Raw genomic sequence first — 16,544 nt, 5'->3', positions numbered from 1 at the left:
TGTGAGTCAACTATGGTCGTAAACATTTCAATCCTATAGAGAAAGCTGCACAGAGAGGACAACTTACATATACTGATTTGCCAAATATTACTTTCTAAATAACTACTTTTTATAGAAGCCATATTTTCTTTTTCCTTTAGCGCTTGCTGACAACAGAAATAGATCCAAGCTGTAATTTATTTGTATCAATTTCCTACTTTACTAGTGTCCAGTAAAATCATTCAAACAGCATGACAGATAAAAGGCAATAATAAAAAGCATTTTCAGTCTTCAGAGACCTATAATGTGCACTGAATACAAACATCAGTTAAGGAATAAAAATTAAACAACAAACACACACATACTTAACAAAGTCCTGCTGGTACCTTGTAAGACAACTCCTAAATATATTTCAGTACCCAGAGTTATGTAAAATGATGTGCATTGATCCAGTAATCCTCAAAGCTCTTAGAGTGACTTTAATTTACCTGAACACAGAACCACTTTAAGAAAAATCCTTCCAGACCTTGCTAAAATCTGACTGCATGGAATGTCATATTTTTATATTCATAAAAGCAGAACAACAAAAAAGATGTCAAACATAAGGTCAATGGCAGCTAAAGCTATCATGTTTTTTACACAAATAAAAATCAACAGTGTGAAAATGACTGGTAAAAGCAGTTTATGAAGTAGAAGATGAAAAGAAAGTTGATCATGAGTTATAGTAAAATATTTTCAGCAACAGCAGTCTGTACAACTAAAGGATAAAAGCTGTATAAAACATAGAATTAAAATAAAAACTTGCATCCTATATATGTATATTGGGTGATGTATATACATATATTGGGTAAAATACATGTTTATTTCAGGAGAAAGTTGTCCTTGACGAAGTGTATTGTCAAATAATAACTGCACATACCAAAAGACTATATGACTTCACCTATAATAGTGGTAGAAAAGTTAATACAAACTAGCTACAAAAACCATTGCTTTACAAAATCTAGTATCTGGAAAAAGACCAAAATGAAAACAACAAAAATAGATTCTATACATATCAGATTCTCTGTCCTATGAAAGAAGTCAAAAACATTAATTTGAGGACAGATTTTATTCTCACATAGCAGAAGAAATCTGGGACTTCGTGTTACAATTCCAAGAAATACTTTCCTATCTTTATCTTTATTTGCCTTGTGTAATTTGTATCACTCCGAGATTTATTAATATTAGCTTTTATCACATGTAGAAAAAATCATCTGATTGCTCTGTACTACAATGTTTATTCCTCTACTGATAAATCCCTGTGCATTGAATTCTGTAATAGTATATAAGGGATCAAACACTTCAGTGAAGTAAAGGGACCAAAAGGGAACTGGAAGGGTTAACCCCTAAGTGGATGGTGTAGTTTAATGGGACTCTACTTTAAAATCAAAGCTAGCCAGCTAGCCTATACTATATACATCAGTCTACATCACCAAATCTAGTTGTCAAAATCATACTGATTTAAAATTGTTCTTCCAACTACTTAGAGAAAAGACACCTTCTTACTCTTAGATACAACTTCCAAAGTCTTTTGGTCTTCAGCTCAATTACATTAACAAAAATGTACAAAAGGCACTAACTTACAGAAAAAGATGAGAGTGCAGAAGAGCAGTAATGTAAGAAGAATAAAAGCTTTTTGAGGCAAAAGGCTGGAAACTCTAAAAGAACATAAAACGAAAGCTAAAGAATAACAGACATAAAGCCCTGAGTATGGTACTTACATATAACATCACATACAAATCCATAGGAAACATATTACTTCTACAGCATAGTTTACAACTAAATGCCATCTAATATCTACATTTTAGTCCACAGATTTGTATCAAATGACAATTTGCTCACTATTTTCAATATTTGCAATATTTTTTTGAAGTCGCAAAAGTACTTTGCCTAAGTTTTTTATCCATCACTAATTCAACAAAGATGTGAATAATCCAGTGCAAAACTACAAAATTTTATAAAATGGAAGAAGACCAGTGGGGTGGGGGGGAAGGGGGGAAGACACAAAAAGCACTCAGAAATATCTCAGCTGATTCAGATAAATACTTCACTAAAATATTAGACACTATGAATCAATTAAAAAAATTTCTTGGCTTGACTGGGTATACAGTGTTTCAGCCCTGCATTGTGGTTTCATGAAAGAGAGAAATTCCTGACAGAGTGATGCCTATAGCAGCACTCCTGTATCATGTAAAATTTTAAAAATTGTGTATGAACTGAAGCAATTATAGCAACAGATTGTGACCTGTTATGGACCTCTTACTTATTAATATTTTTTCCTGTAGTAAACTGTGTTCCATAACGAACACAATTGAAAATACAGTCTATTTCAATAGTTCAGAGATGCTTTGCTTGCTCTGTATGCAAACTGAAAAGAAAACAGTATCAAGGAGTATTTTATTACTTTCATACTTGCTATAAACCAAGGAAAGCCCTAAACCATTCCACCTCTTGACAAATATGATAGTAATATTTATTTGAATATTATGCAAAAAAGGCAAAAATAGTGTAAAGCAGAAATTAGCATCCTTTACTTCATTTCACTGCAAAGCTTGTGTTCAAACTAAAAAAAAAACACTTTAGTGTGTATACTTGTTTTTAAACCACACCCATGCTTACTTTTAAACCCACATATACTCTCACAGATTTCAGTAATGTTACACAGGGGTGAAGTTACATAAATATATGGTTACACGTATTGATGAGCCTAACTTCTCTGCTGAATTCTACCTTAAATTAAGCATTTTTTATTTATCCTTTTTATCCTTGCTTACATTTTTTCATATATGTTCTCATATTTCCAACATACACTTTTACTATAGAGAATGACAGGACAAAGAACCACTAACCTGATCTGTGATTAAATCCATTTAATGCTGTGAGAGTATGTGCATGAATAAAGCGAGCCATATACAGCACACAGCTCTTATTACCAAGGACTGCTTACATACAGGTATTGTCCTTCCACAAGGAAGCTCATTTAGAAAAAGTCCTTCATTAATCTACAAAAGACAATTTTCTTCCTAACACATACAAAAAAAAAAATCTCCTCTCTCATTTGGTGTGTCATTTTGTCAGCAGCCGTGAAGGTTCAGCTTTTTTGAAGTAATTTTAGAGAATCTGGTTATGACTCCTAGCACCTAAATTTATTTTTAGCTATATGTCTATAAAAAACTTTTTTCTTCAAAACTATCCTCAAAATTACAGATAATTAATGAAAGATAAGAGGGAAGAGTGAAAATAAGAGTGCTTTACAGCCATTCTCTTTTTCTGTATTATTCATATTTCATTAGCCAATGACACAAACCAGGAACTAAATTCTAGGCTGTAAGCCATAGAAAATGCATACACGCATTCTCTTACGTATATTGCTGCAGCAGTAAGGGGATCTCTGCAAACTACAGCTGACTGGACTAGTTTTGAGCATTCACTGGATCTTTGCAATCTCTCTGTCTGGGCAGTGTATTTACGATGCACAAGCATACAATGCCTTCATACTTCTGAGTTCTGCTAAAAATGCAACTATAAACTCTTGACAGTTCAAGTAAAACTACCAATGCAAAGGAATATACATGATATACACCCTCAGTCCCTTATACAGACACACAATAGATTTATACTTGATTTATATATACAGACACCCAATATCTGATTTATTCCTGTTTATTCCACTTGAGACAGAAGAGTGTGTCCATCTGAGAGTATGAAGTAATTCTTGACTGCTAGCTAAGTAATCTAACAGCATCTCACTCCACTGATGCTTATTCAATTATCAGCTATTTGACTACTAAGTCACACACCAAGCCCTCACATAGCTGTAACTTGTCATGGAGGCATGCCTTACAAGTGGTAAAATATGCATTGAATCTGTAATTTGAATAAAGGGAGGCCTCAAGACTTTTGAAGACTAAGTTCCAGCTATACTTTCAGTTAAGAAGCATCAGAAAATTGCCTTAATGTTTCAACAGGAAAAATTTGAAAGGGAATTGCTGAACATACAAACATTTTCACAGTCCTCCAAAAGAAAGCTCTGCATTTTTCAAAAAGTACTGTGGTATCTTCAAGCAAATACTGTAAAAAACTATTAGTTGAGATGGACCATCTGTCTTTCAGTCTACAAATCATTAACAAAAACAGAAAAAACATCATCATTACAGTAAAAAATAGAACAGTAAGGACAGTTTTCCCTTTCAGCACGTTCAGTGATAAAAGGAAAAGGTTCATTGGGAAACCAAGAACTGACAAATCAAAATGTTAAGTCACCAAGTATCTAATATATTTGCAAACAGTAAGAAAGACAGACATTGACAAGACATCCTGAAGTACAAGTCTCAGTGATAGAAGTTTCTGAAAACTGGTCTTTGTAAGAACAGGGTTTGCAAACACATAAATACAGAAAGCCATGTTCAAATATCCAAAACTATAATTCTGAAAGAAGCTTCAGACTTTGTATACATTCAGATAAGCCACAAAAGTTCAGCATTACCTTCAAACCACTAGAAAGGGCAACCAAAATCACAATTAAACACCTATGACAAGTGTCATTAACTGCACTCTCAGCAAAACTAAGCTCTCAGCTGCTATGACTTCATTCTAATAGTGGAAGTGCTCACACCGAGCTCTCCTCAGCAGCTACTAAAGTATTAAACACATGCTACTACAGGCAACACCAGAAACCTAGTAAGACATCTAAACCTCTGACTGGAGCACTCATCTACCCAACACATGCAAGAGCAGGGCAAAATCCTGCCTAATTGTTTTATACAGATACGTATATGCATAAAGCAAAAACCACAACAATAGTTACCTACTCACACCTTAGAAACTCAGTAGGTGGAATAGCAACTACATCAGTGAGAAAAGCACAGTGAGAATCTGTCTCAAAATTCTCAAACACATTAAACATGATGAAGAAACACAGGATACTAAGAAAAATATAGTGAGCATGACCATATCTGCCAAATGGTATCTATTAATGACATTTAATCCTCAAAAATATTAACACAGCTGTTTAAAAATACCTAGCCCTGATTCTATTCGGACAACCAGGCATTGAAGTGAGCTTGAAAGTGCTGGAACCTATACTCCTGAAATTCCTGAACTCTAAAGTATCAACCTGAATCTCTTTTGCCAGTTTATTCTCTGAGAAGAAATCATCAGGACCATGTCTCAATAAAATCTGATTTGCACTGACAGACAATGGATTTAGGAAACTGAATTCAGCTGAGTAACACAAAGATTTAAATGGAAGCCTATACATGAAGAAGAGAGAGCTACCATCCACAGTTAAATCTAAATCTGCTACCACTGCACATAGAGACAAAAACCACCAAAATAGCACCAGAGAAATCCATTTCTTTGTTGCTACACTCATGCAGTTCTCTAGACACAAGGAGACAAGAGAAGCTGTCAAGCAGGTCTCCTTCTCTTCTTTTCATGTGGAAAGCTTCCTGCTGTGAAAAATGGGAAATGGTTGAAAAAGCAAAGATTTCACAGAGAACAAAAAGACATTGTGGTATCCTATCCAAGACATAAAAGACAGCACAGAACTTTTTAAAAGACAGATAGCCTAGACTTACTCAAATACCTCAACAAAGGCAGCAGGTGGACAGACTCATGTGGAGTCATGAGTACACCAATGCCTGTACTCAAAGACTGCTTTCTAGATACTGATACATAGTCAAAGAGATCAATCCAAATGGACACACCTGTAATACGTAGCAGAAGTAAAAAACCATAAATTAAGCTTTTGAGATTGCAATGACAATTGGTTGCAGAGGGGATTTTTGCAAAATAACAAACAGAAGTATCCAATATTCATTATTTCAGTGACATTCTAAAAAAAAAAAAGACCAGTTTAGTGAGTCACTCTCACAATTTTAAGAGTTTGCAACTTCGGATATGCTCTCACAAGAAGAAGCAAGAACTGCTACAAAGAATTACATTTAAAGAACACCTAAAAGACTCATTCCAGAGAGACTGAAGTACAGTATAGAAGAGTTGGTGTGAAGCAGACATTGCTATTTGTTCAGGAAGACAAATTTCTCTTTCCTAACTGCACTTCATAAAATTGTAGAATTGCAAAATCAAGATGGAGAACAACTTGCAGAAAGAGATGGGGAAGTGACATCCCCAGTCACAGCTGAAATTGTCATTGATTGTATGGCAGTTTTGCCTTAGTGCAAAAATTCTGAGGTTGTGAAATTCCACTCCTTTTTCTTGAATTCAAGTTCATCCCATTCCCAAGTTCTTCGCTGTTTTCAAGTGTTCTGTCATATTGAATATGAAATAGAGCAGAACACCATTATCGGAGCAACAGATAAAAGCTGCAGAAAAAACCTCTTCCTAATCTTCTGACTGGCATCTGCAACATGAAGTTAATCTGGGAAAGAAAAAATTTCACACCAAAATGGCAAGCTCTTCACCACCTAACAAAAATGACAACCAAAAAAAGCTGAAAAAACAGTTTGTCTGTCAGTTAAGAGTATACCTCTGTAAAGCACTGTTTACTATATAAACATTTCTAGCAACTCAATTCTATCATCATGGTAGAAAAATCTTACCATACTTTTCTTCTATACATGATAATCTATTTTCATTTTCTTATTAATCTCTGTATCTATAATCTAGACTACTGCAGAGATTAGCAAAAATGAAAAAATCAATTTTAAGGCCTCTGCAGCTTTCGCGGTTTACATACTCTGCAGTAAAATGTACAAAGGCCGATTGAGATTATAAATTCAAATTGCTTGAAGACATAGAAATCCACATCTCTAAGAAGTCTAGTAGTTATTTTCATGCTTTCTAATACCTCTGGAATAAGATTACCCTTGTGCACTAGACTAATAAAGCAATCCTATGAATAAATCAGCAAGGGATATAGTCCTAGTAAGTGTCCTTCTAGGGATTACATTGTCCAGAAGGACATGTATCTGTTCCATCAGATACAATCCAACAGATGAAGAATAAACATTTCCTTTTTATATATACACGGTATTTAATACATTCAGCCCCACACTGTCCAAAACTGAGCTAAACAACATACCATTGCTGCAATCCTAATAATCTATTTTTTCTCCAGAGTCACTGTAATCATGCTAGGATTCTTATGGAGGTGTGCTTGCTCCTGCAGGCATTGCCTACCACCTGTTAGCATTACAAAGTGCAACACTCTCTTCATCATCTGCTTCCCTTGATGAAATTTTCATCTCGTCAGTATGCTGATACTTCATGTGACCATTTAAGACATATTTTAAAAATGTAAAATGGGAAACAAGTGTAAATTCTACATATTGAACTGAGTGGCAACAACCATTTACACTGATTATACACTTTTCTTTAACAGAAAAAAAAATTGTATAAAATTATCATTATTATCAACTAAGACAAACAATTATTTTTAGTCAATATTACAATTTTTCTATCACATGCCATGTACAGTAGAAAAATTCAAGGCTCTTCATGTCAATAAAAAATAATAACCCCAAAATGCCCAAATTACCAAGAAAAGTAAGAAGATCAACTTCACTGTTTGGAAAATTCTGTTAATCAGGATTAATTTATGCACTTAATGGTAATGAGTGAAAGTCCATTCTTTGTGAAATAGGTCAAAAATGAAAGAAAAAGTCCAATAACAGAATCCATCTTTCATTGATAGTAAAATAAATTGGTAAATAGTGGATATTTATTACTTAAGCAAAGACAGTTTTCCAAATAAAGTCGATGGCATTCTGCCAATAAGTAGAATACACAGGCATTTGGCAAAAGGCCATTTCCTTGATGCAAAATTGTTCTCCGGATAAGTATTTCTCTTTACCAGAATGCTTCTTACTTCCTAATTTATGAGATACTATAAATCAACTTATCAGATGTTTTATTAAGCTTTCTTGTCTGGATTTGAATTTAACCACATCTAAGATTACCCAAGGTAAAAGTCCCATCACTTATGCAAAGGCACAAAAGCACTATGGATCTGATCCAAACAATGCTGCTGTCAAATGAAGTCTTTCTCACTGATCACTGAAGGTTTTCAGCCTACTAGGATAACTCTTCTGAGGCTTGACAGAGAAATCCACCTAAACCATTAAGGTACAAATTAATAAAAACAATTTAAAAACTGTTTGCAAGCTTAACAATAAAGCACTCTGGGATTTTTGTGCAATTTTCTCAACCAAAATTTTTTAAAGTTAATCACATCACCGTGTATCAGGAGCAAACTCCAACAGCTCAGGGAAGGCAGACAGTCCAAAAATAAAGTCTGAAAGTCTGACTTCAACAAATGCTTCTGTAAACACAGCTAAGAGTATTTAAAATACTATCAATCTTTATTAACAATATGTATTGTGATGCCTGATTTAAGTTAACATTATATGTCATGAAAGTAAACTCTCTGTACCTGAGGAACATCTACCCTTTCATCACTGATGGATATCTATTCTGCCTTGGCTGTACTTGCTGAAGACCATGTATTTCTCCCATGAGGAAAAAAAAAATCTATTTTTAAGTCAAAAACGAGAACATGTTCTGAAACATCATTGAAACAATTGAAACAAAAAGACAAAAGTGTCAATTCCAAACCTTTTAAACAGCTTAAAATAATATAAAAGATTTCTAAATGAAATCACATCATCCCATTTACTTTTTTGCAGCTATTTCTGTGTGTTGCTGTGAAACAATAGGACACACTCATGACTAAATTTATCCTTGCTATTCACAAATCTACTTATTCTTTCTTACTAGTATGAATAGCTTATACAGCAACAGAAGCTCACCATTGAACATTCCTAGTTGTTGCGGTTTTTTGTTTGTTTTTTTTCCCCCTTAAAGAAATGCTACTGGTTACTTTGGTGAAGAGACATAAGGCTGTAAATTCCTATCCTCCATCAGTAGCACTGACCTCAGAGAAAACCCCACAACTGGCTACAGGCATTCAACATCCATCATTGCTCCTGAAACCTAATCTTTCAGGGAAGGACAGCTGCACTGGGCAGTAGTTAAGCAGCTTTCTAAGATACACTACCATCCTAAACAAACAAAAATAAATAAATAAAACTTCCTGTCCTACTTTCTAATCAGTGTTTTAAAAATCTTTCATTGCATGTTCTTTACCTCAAATGAATGACTTTCAAAAAAATAAGCTGTTTGTTTATTAAGAAAAAATAGTCAAATTCCAGGAAGTGTTAATACACAGTACACACCTAAACAGGATTTTAACAAAAACTAGCGTAAGAGGTAAAGCAGTTATGCACCTGACAGTCACATTACTGAAGCCTAGGCAGAAAATACTTGGTCCTACAACCTTTTAAGAAAATACCTCCCTGCCTTCAATAAATTCCATAGAGGAAGAAAGCCCTTTCCTAAATTAAAAAGAAAATTAAGTGAGTTATTAACAGAAGTTTAGTAATACAGGTGAACACAGACAAATTAATCATGTCTCTGCGTTAGAAACAGTGGCATACATCTGCTTCATAAACCTGTTCTCGGTGGCATAAAGATGAAAAAATGGGATAGAGTATAGAATTCTGTACTTATTTTTGTGAACTTTAATAAGTTCAGTTTTATCTTTTTTTAATAGGAAATGGGAAAAGGAGTGGGGAGGAGATGGAAAGCAAAGAAGGAGGAGGAGGAGAGGGAGAGGGAGAGGGAGAGGGAGAGGGAGCAAAAAAATGAGATAGTAGAAATAGCACTCTATTCCTTTGTACAGGGAGAGGGAGAGGGAGAGGGAGAGGGAGAGGGAGAAGGAGAGGGAGAGGGAGCAAAAAAATGAGATAGTAGAAATAGCACTCTATTCCTTGTACAGAAAATTCAGCCTCTTTGTCAAATTTTATAAAAACAATATGGCCTACAGACAGTTCCAAAAGCAGTTAAGATTTTTTTTAATCTAATCAACATTGTAGAGCAAGCAGAATTACTGTGTTTAAACTCAGCAAAGAGTGATTTTCTGAAGATCAGAAAGACTAAGACATTGCTAACAGAATGTACTTGAATTTTTTTCTTGCTGAGTCAAAGCAAGTATCAAAAAACCTAGATTTTTGGGTAAAATCCGTGAATAAGCCAAGGTGAGATGCTGAGATCAAAATAAGATTGGGCAAATTTGTTAGAGAAATGTATATTTATTTGCAAATTTATACCTAAGTCACACTTGTTTAGGTTAGGTTAGGTTAAGTTAGGTTGGTACTGACTATATTCTTCTTAGGAATAACCCAATTCCGCAACCTAAAAAGCCAGATTTTATACACTATTTACTGAACTCTGACTTACAGATACGTAATTTCCATAGCACTAAATACTATAAAAGAAAGAACAAAATAGTTGCTGGCATAACTCGATAAACCACATTTGATATACTGCTTGGGAAAAAGGTGTGCATTATCTGAGCACAACACTATGTGAGCAGTTTGGCTGACACTAACCAGGACATCCATTTTGATTGTCTGCAAATAATAAATTAATTTGTATACCCGAGCAGTGACTTCACTAACTGGAATATTACTGAAAAACTAAAATAACTGCATTATGCTTAAATATGAAGAAGCTCAAGACATGATAGTGTGCTATTAGGGCATGTCCTCTCATAGAATAAATCAAAGTGCCTGAAATTTCATCTTTTTCTTTTGAATGAGGAGGACATTTTCTGCCCATTCTTTGTATTTAAAAGAACACACAGAACCCCCCACCAGAAATCAAATATCAAGTACAAACAGAGAAGCTGAATTTAGAAAAAAATCTCTATCTCTTTTGAAACTCTAGTCCAAGATAGTCACATTGTCTTTTTTGTTCTTCTCTTTCTGTAACTGTGCTATTAAGGCTATGAAGAAGCCTGTCACAGCATGTAAGCAGAAGACACCTAAAGAAGTAAATTTAGGGAATATCTTAGGGAAGTTCAGACTATGCACACATGCTGATGTAGCTAAAAAACAAGCTCATATTATTTTGTTTGACCTGCCGCTTTGACAAATTAATTGAAAGACCCTGAATAATAACTAAGTTCTTAAAAGCATTGCAAATTTTCTTCAATTTAACCTCATCTTTTGCATACAAACAATTTTTATTATTCTGCATTTCTCTTCCTGGCATTTTAGTTATCCACTTTTTATAGGAAGACACAAACATGCAAAGTTTAAGGTAAGTATTATCAATAAACTACCAAAAGTCATCTGAGCTTATGAAATATAAGGTGAAACTGTGCAGTAGTAAATATGGCTCTTTTATGGCTTTATATGCCCAGTGTCTTAAAAAAAACAAGTGAAATGAAGCTTGTTGGAAAGGAATTTATATGCAAAGCACTCTCATGTAACCTTTTTCTAAATCATCAGATTTCTCCAGCTGCAACCTTCATCGTAGCAGATCACCAGGAGAAGTAAGCTTCCTCTCTGCTCCTACTTGGTAAATTCCTGATAGTATTCAAATAAGTATTTTTAAACACATATTCTTGCTTTAGGCTGCCAATTTGCCAGCATACATTCATTAATTGGCTTTATTTAAGGCCTTTTCCAAAGAATACAAGGATTAAGCAAACAAAGTACACTCACAGAGTACGTGAAATTGAGAGTTTTCATAAAAACATATAGTATGTTGATTATGTTATGGCAACTGTTATTAAAAAGAATTACAATGAAAGCAAGCTCCTGATACTACAGATGGGATTATGTGACCGACACTGAACTTAAACCAGCAAATATCTACACCTTTTTCTCAACGCTTGTTAGAGAACAAAAGCTTAAAAATCACCACGGTCATATACTAAAATGAAATACAATGATTCATAGATCCATACCATATTAGTCCTTTTGATATCCGAAGCACAAATGAAGTGCCTATCCTCTGCATTTCAGAGCCACCGCCTTGGTGTACTGATAAGCAGTAAGACACTTTCGAACCAGCGCTTATCGTTTGAGAAAACCTTTAAAGCAGATTTCATTACATTTCATCAAAACTTTACCTAAGGCACACACACACATTTCAGAAAATTAAGCTCAGTCAATATTTGCACAACTGTTGTCAGCAAGATGACAAAAAATCCTCTTGCTGTAGTAACTGGCCCAACACCAAACGATATGTAAGACTCTGATGTTTTAAAAGACAGCTTATTAAAAAATTAACATACCATAGGGAAACTGTTTTTTGATTGTATGACCTTACTGTGATTCAGCCTGAAAATCCTTCCAAATGAGAATTCTCAAAGAGCTTAGTAATGGAAGTTCATTGCGAAGGAAATCCAATATGCAAATATTTCAGCTGTGCTCTTTTACAAATTATCTGCCTTGTTTCAAAAACTGAAAACCAACAATGGAACAGCGCAAGTATACTTGACCTTATTGCTTAATGTCTATTAAGAATGCTATGGCTGGTGGATTTTAAATTTCTGAAACCGACACTCAAGAATGTATTGTGCATGTCCCATAAACGCTGACTACACTCCAGCCAAAGCCTTGGAGCTGACACACTCTCAAACTTACATAACACTTACAAAGCTAGTTTAAATACACCATCAATCTATGTCTGTTCCTGCCTTTTAGAAATCCTGTTTAGTTTATCTTTTAACCCTACACTTGCATGGAACAGTACCATTACTAATCTAATAGAAAAAACACAAAGGCAACAAATCTGATTTTCTCAGCTTATAGAAAATATGAAATGCAGAAGACACACAAATCCAACTTGGCCCAAAATTTGTACCTCCTGAGTCATGTTCATCCCCATCTCCCAGAGTAATCAGGAAAGCAGAGATGTTGGACACAATATAGGACTGGCGAAACAGAGGAAGTAGGGTGAAAAAAAAACCAACTAAGTAATATGCAATTTGTACCCACCTCCTAAAAAACTGGCATTTCATTTACTAGTAAGGAATTAATTACTGGCATCTTTGCTTTTGACATTACGCACCTGTGTAAAAAATGTCTGGTGAAAGTGAGCATATGCCATGCACTGGTATCTGCTCTACGAGAGCAGTTTATACAGGCCCCTAGTGGCTCAGTACACACAGCAGCAGATGAAGGGGAATTCCTACTCTTCAGCTTGTGTAGTTTGGTCCCTGCATTCCTCAAACGTAGAAGCAAAAAGCAATGTGTAAAATGAAAGGTGAATCGCTGACCAGACTTATATCTCGACATACTCAGTTCTTTACCACATCCCCCAAATACATTCTTGCATACCCTCTCCTAAGATTAGGCTCTGATTTCCTAACACCCATTGAGTTTGCTGTCTGCTGGTGGTTTGAGTTACATAACCATCACAGCACAACGCTCATTCACATTATTCTCTAGCGCTCATTTTAAAAGTAGTATGAGTGATGGGTCTAAAAGCAGGTCCTAAGACAAATTCCTGAAATCCAGAAATACCGAGGTACCATTTTCCTTACCATGCCTTACCCATTCCTAACAGCCTGTCATAGCACACACAAACCATAATGAATTTTTTAGCATCTTCTTAGAGTAGAAGACTTCTCCTAAGACAAAGCTTCTACTGCTTAAAGTGGATACAGAAAAGCTATACATCACTTTTGCGTTGAAAGATATCTAAATATACCCCACCATATTAAGAAAAGGGACAAAACTAAAATTGGAAAGCTAGTCATGTAAAAAGTATCTCATTAAATCCATTCTTTCTGTGTAACACTCGGTACCTTAAAAATCCCTTGCCAGTATTTTTACAGCTTTTAGCTATTTTGACTGAGCGAAATTTGACAGCTGAATTTATTAAACTGACCAGTTTGTCAATTTCACACATTAAAAAAGCAGTAATAGCTCATCTCATGAGAGGCAATTTAAAGAAGCAATCAAAAAATTACAATCTAAAGTAAGATGCAAGTACATGTGATGGTATTTAGGACAGCGGAGAATCTTTTTTTTTTTCTTAAGAGTTGCTCCATTCATAACAAGAATTGTAGGATTCGTTGCTCCCAGCCCAGGAGAAAATGATGTCATTTACTATACACTTTTACAGCAAGAAAAGAAAGTATTGACTATTACAACATTTGAAACCACTAGCAGATACCAGAAGAAGGAAAAATATGATACATACATTTTTCCGTCTCTGTATAGAAATTCCCAATAATGTCCCAACATTACAGAGAAGTTGCTTGTGCTTGAACAAAAGGTATGTTGGAAGCAATCTCTGAAAGGCTGAGAAGACAATCATAGCTTCCCACATTAATCCTAAGTTTAAGAGAATACAAGTGTCATCACAAATACTCTGAAAATAGGAAACTCGAAAGTAAATCAGCATCTACAGACTTATCCCCAATGTAACACCATCTCAGGCGACAAGTGAAGGAACACATAAAACCCTAACTATTCTTTGTAAATAAATTAACCCTTCTCCGTGTGTCAAAACTGGGAATATGGACATCGAAATCATGGTATGGCAGCTGCCATCCTTACACGAGGCAGTAATTGTAAAAAGGCCAGGCAAAAGAATAAAATACGCATGATAGCAGTTCTGGAGAAGTAACAAGGAGAAGCAGGCATTCAAAAGCCATACATGCAAAGCTGAGTGGTAATCACTCAAAATTGAAAGAATACCGTTCTGTCGAGAAATGAGGGCATAGACAACAGGCAAAATAGGGGATCCCGTGCAAGAAAACAACTGTTAAAGGAAACAACAGCCTGGGAGAGCCCGGTTGCAGCAGCAAGGAGTGCCTCCTTGCACGGGCAGACGGCGCAGAGGGTGCTGCTAAGTTTGCTGAACAAATTCAAGAACCCCTTTGCAAGCGCTCCGAAAACTGAGTTTCCAGCCCGATGTGCTTCCTTTCAAGTGGCTTCGCGGGAGTAAACAAAGAAATTAAAAGCCTAACCTGAGAAAATCTTCGCATCTCCGTGCCTCCCCGCTCCGCCGAGAGACAGCAGGGGGAGGAGGAGGAGGAGGAGGAGAACGAGGAGAAGGAGGAGGAGGAGGAGAAGGAGGAGGGAGCCGTGCTCGGACCGGCGCCCGGGGTCCCTACTGGCCGCTCACCCCCAAGCCCCGTCTCCAGCGGCAGATGCCTGGTCTCTCACCCCCGCTACCTTCCCCCATCTCCGAACCCGTTAGAATAAACAAAATAATTAATATTAATAATTCGTTTGCCAAAGCAAACAGACAGTGTGTAATTACCGTACTCCCCTCTCCCCGCCCGCGCACAGCGGCACTCAGTGGAAACGTCGACTCCGATCCATCAATCGCCCTCTCCCTGCCCCATCCCCCGTCCCCGTTCCGCAGCTCCCCTCACTCCCCGAACAGGCCTCGCCGCCAGGCTGAGACCCGGCGGGAAGGCGCGGGGAGCGGGCTGGAAGCTGCTGGGGGGAAGCCCTGGGGCACCCACGGAGAGTTGTGCGTGAGGGACATGTGTGCGGGCTGCGCGCACACACACACAGGCACACTTCTGTGCTCACACACACAAGCGCGCCTAAAGAGGCGGCAAAGAGGGAGCGGCGGCGGAGGAAAAATGGGTCAGGAGCGGGGCAGTTACCTGATCATGCTGGCTCCCCCGGTCCCAGCAGCAGCCTTCGCCGCTGCCTGCCCGCCTGCCGCTGCTTCCCGCCGCCTCCGCCGCCGCCACCTCCTCCCGCCGCTCCCGGTCGGCTCCGGGGCGGCCAATTTAATCCGAGCCCCGCTGCAGCAGCAGCAGCTACGAGCGAAGCCCCGCCGCTGCTGCCTGACGCTCGTGCGTGTCTCTCACAGTGCGGCGCCGGGGAGCAGGAAAGAGTCAACGAGAGTCCGAAAATCCAGCATCCAGAAGAGCCAGGTCCCCGCCTGCCTCCTCTTGCCAGCGCCGCCTCTCCTCCGCGCTGCTCTGCTCCGCTCTGCTCCGCTCTTCTCCTCTTCTCCTTCCTGCGGCGGCTGCTGCTGCTCCCGGGCGCGCTCTCTGTTCCCCAGCTAGCTGCTCCGTTTCCCCTCCTCCTCCTCCTCCTCCTCCCTCTCTCTCGCTCTCTCCCTCTCCTTCTTCCTTCCCCCTTCACTCTTTTTTTTCTCCTTCCTCCTTTTCTTTTCTTTTCTTCCTTCGTCTTTTCTAAGCGATTCTTTTGCTACAAATAAAAGCGAGGTCTCCCACCCACTCTCCCGCCCCCCTTGCTACAAATACAAAAAGTGCAGTGCAAACAAAAGCGAGCGAAGAGGGCACAGGGCGGGCGGGGTGGCGAGGGCAGACACGGGAAAAAAATCCCAGAAACAGTCCCCGAGAGTCGAAACGTGAAAAACCCTCCCCCACCACTCCGCTTCGCTCCTCTGAGGAAGGAGGGGACGCCGTGGGGGCACCGGTAGAGACGACGCTCTCCCGTTTCGTAGGTTCGTTGTGGGCTTTGGGTTGGATGGGCTGGATGGCTGTTTGCGCTTTTGTGTTTGTGTGTGTGCTTTTGCTTTTTTGTTGGGTTGTGGGGTTTTTGTGATTATTCTTTTTTAATCCTCTTAGGCTGCGTGGATCACAGGATCCGTACGGCCCCAGCAGCAGGGAAGAGCCTGCCGCCGATGTCCGCGCCTGTGCGTGTGCGGGCAGGGTGGGGGGGCGCGCGGCGGCGATCCCGGCAGCGCCCGCCCCATCCCGGGCCGCGCGC

At 38.1% G+C, this 16,544-nt stretch overlaps 1 protein-coding gene across 2 annotated transcripts in view; it reads right to left on the bottom strand.

Annotated features, from left to right (window-relative positions):
- PTPRD (protein tyrosine phosphatase receptor type D) overlaps nucleotides 1-16,544 on the bottom strand; it is a 1,150,086-nt gene that overhangs the window by 342,949 nt on the left and 790,593 nt on the right. Inside the window, exon 1 of one of the 2 annotated variants that reach the window (XM_039729798.1) lies at nucleotides 15,464-15,890. The exons of the other annotated variant lie outside the window; for it this stretch is intronic. The gene's annotated coding sequence lies outside the window, so the exon portion shown is untranslated. Of the gene's footprint in view, nucleotides 1-15,463; nucleotides 15,891-16,544 lie in introns of those variants that run through there. 2 annotated transcript variants of the gene reach the window in all.

This window comes from Passer montanus, unplaced genomic scaffold (assembly GCF_014805655.1).
Source record: "Passer montanus isolate IOZ18808 unplaced genomic scaffold, ASM1480565v1 scaffold7, whole genome shotgun sequence".
Classification (NCBI taxonomy): Eukaryota; Metazoa; Chordata; class Aves; order Passeriformes; family Passeridae; genus Passer; species Passer montanus.
The sequence above is the reverse complement of the archived record's forward strand: the minus strand, read 5'-3'. Positions and strand labels throughout refer to the sequence as shown.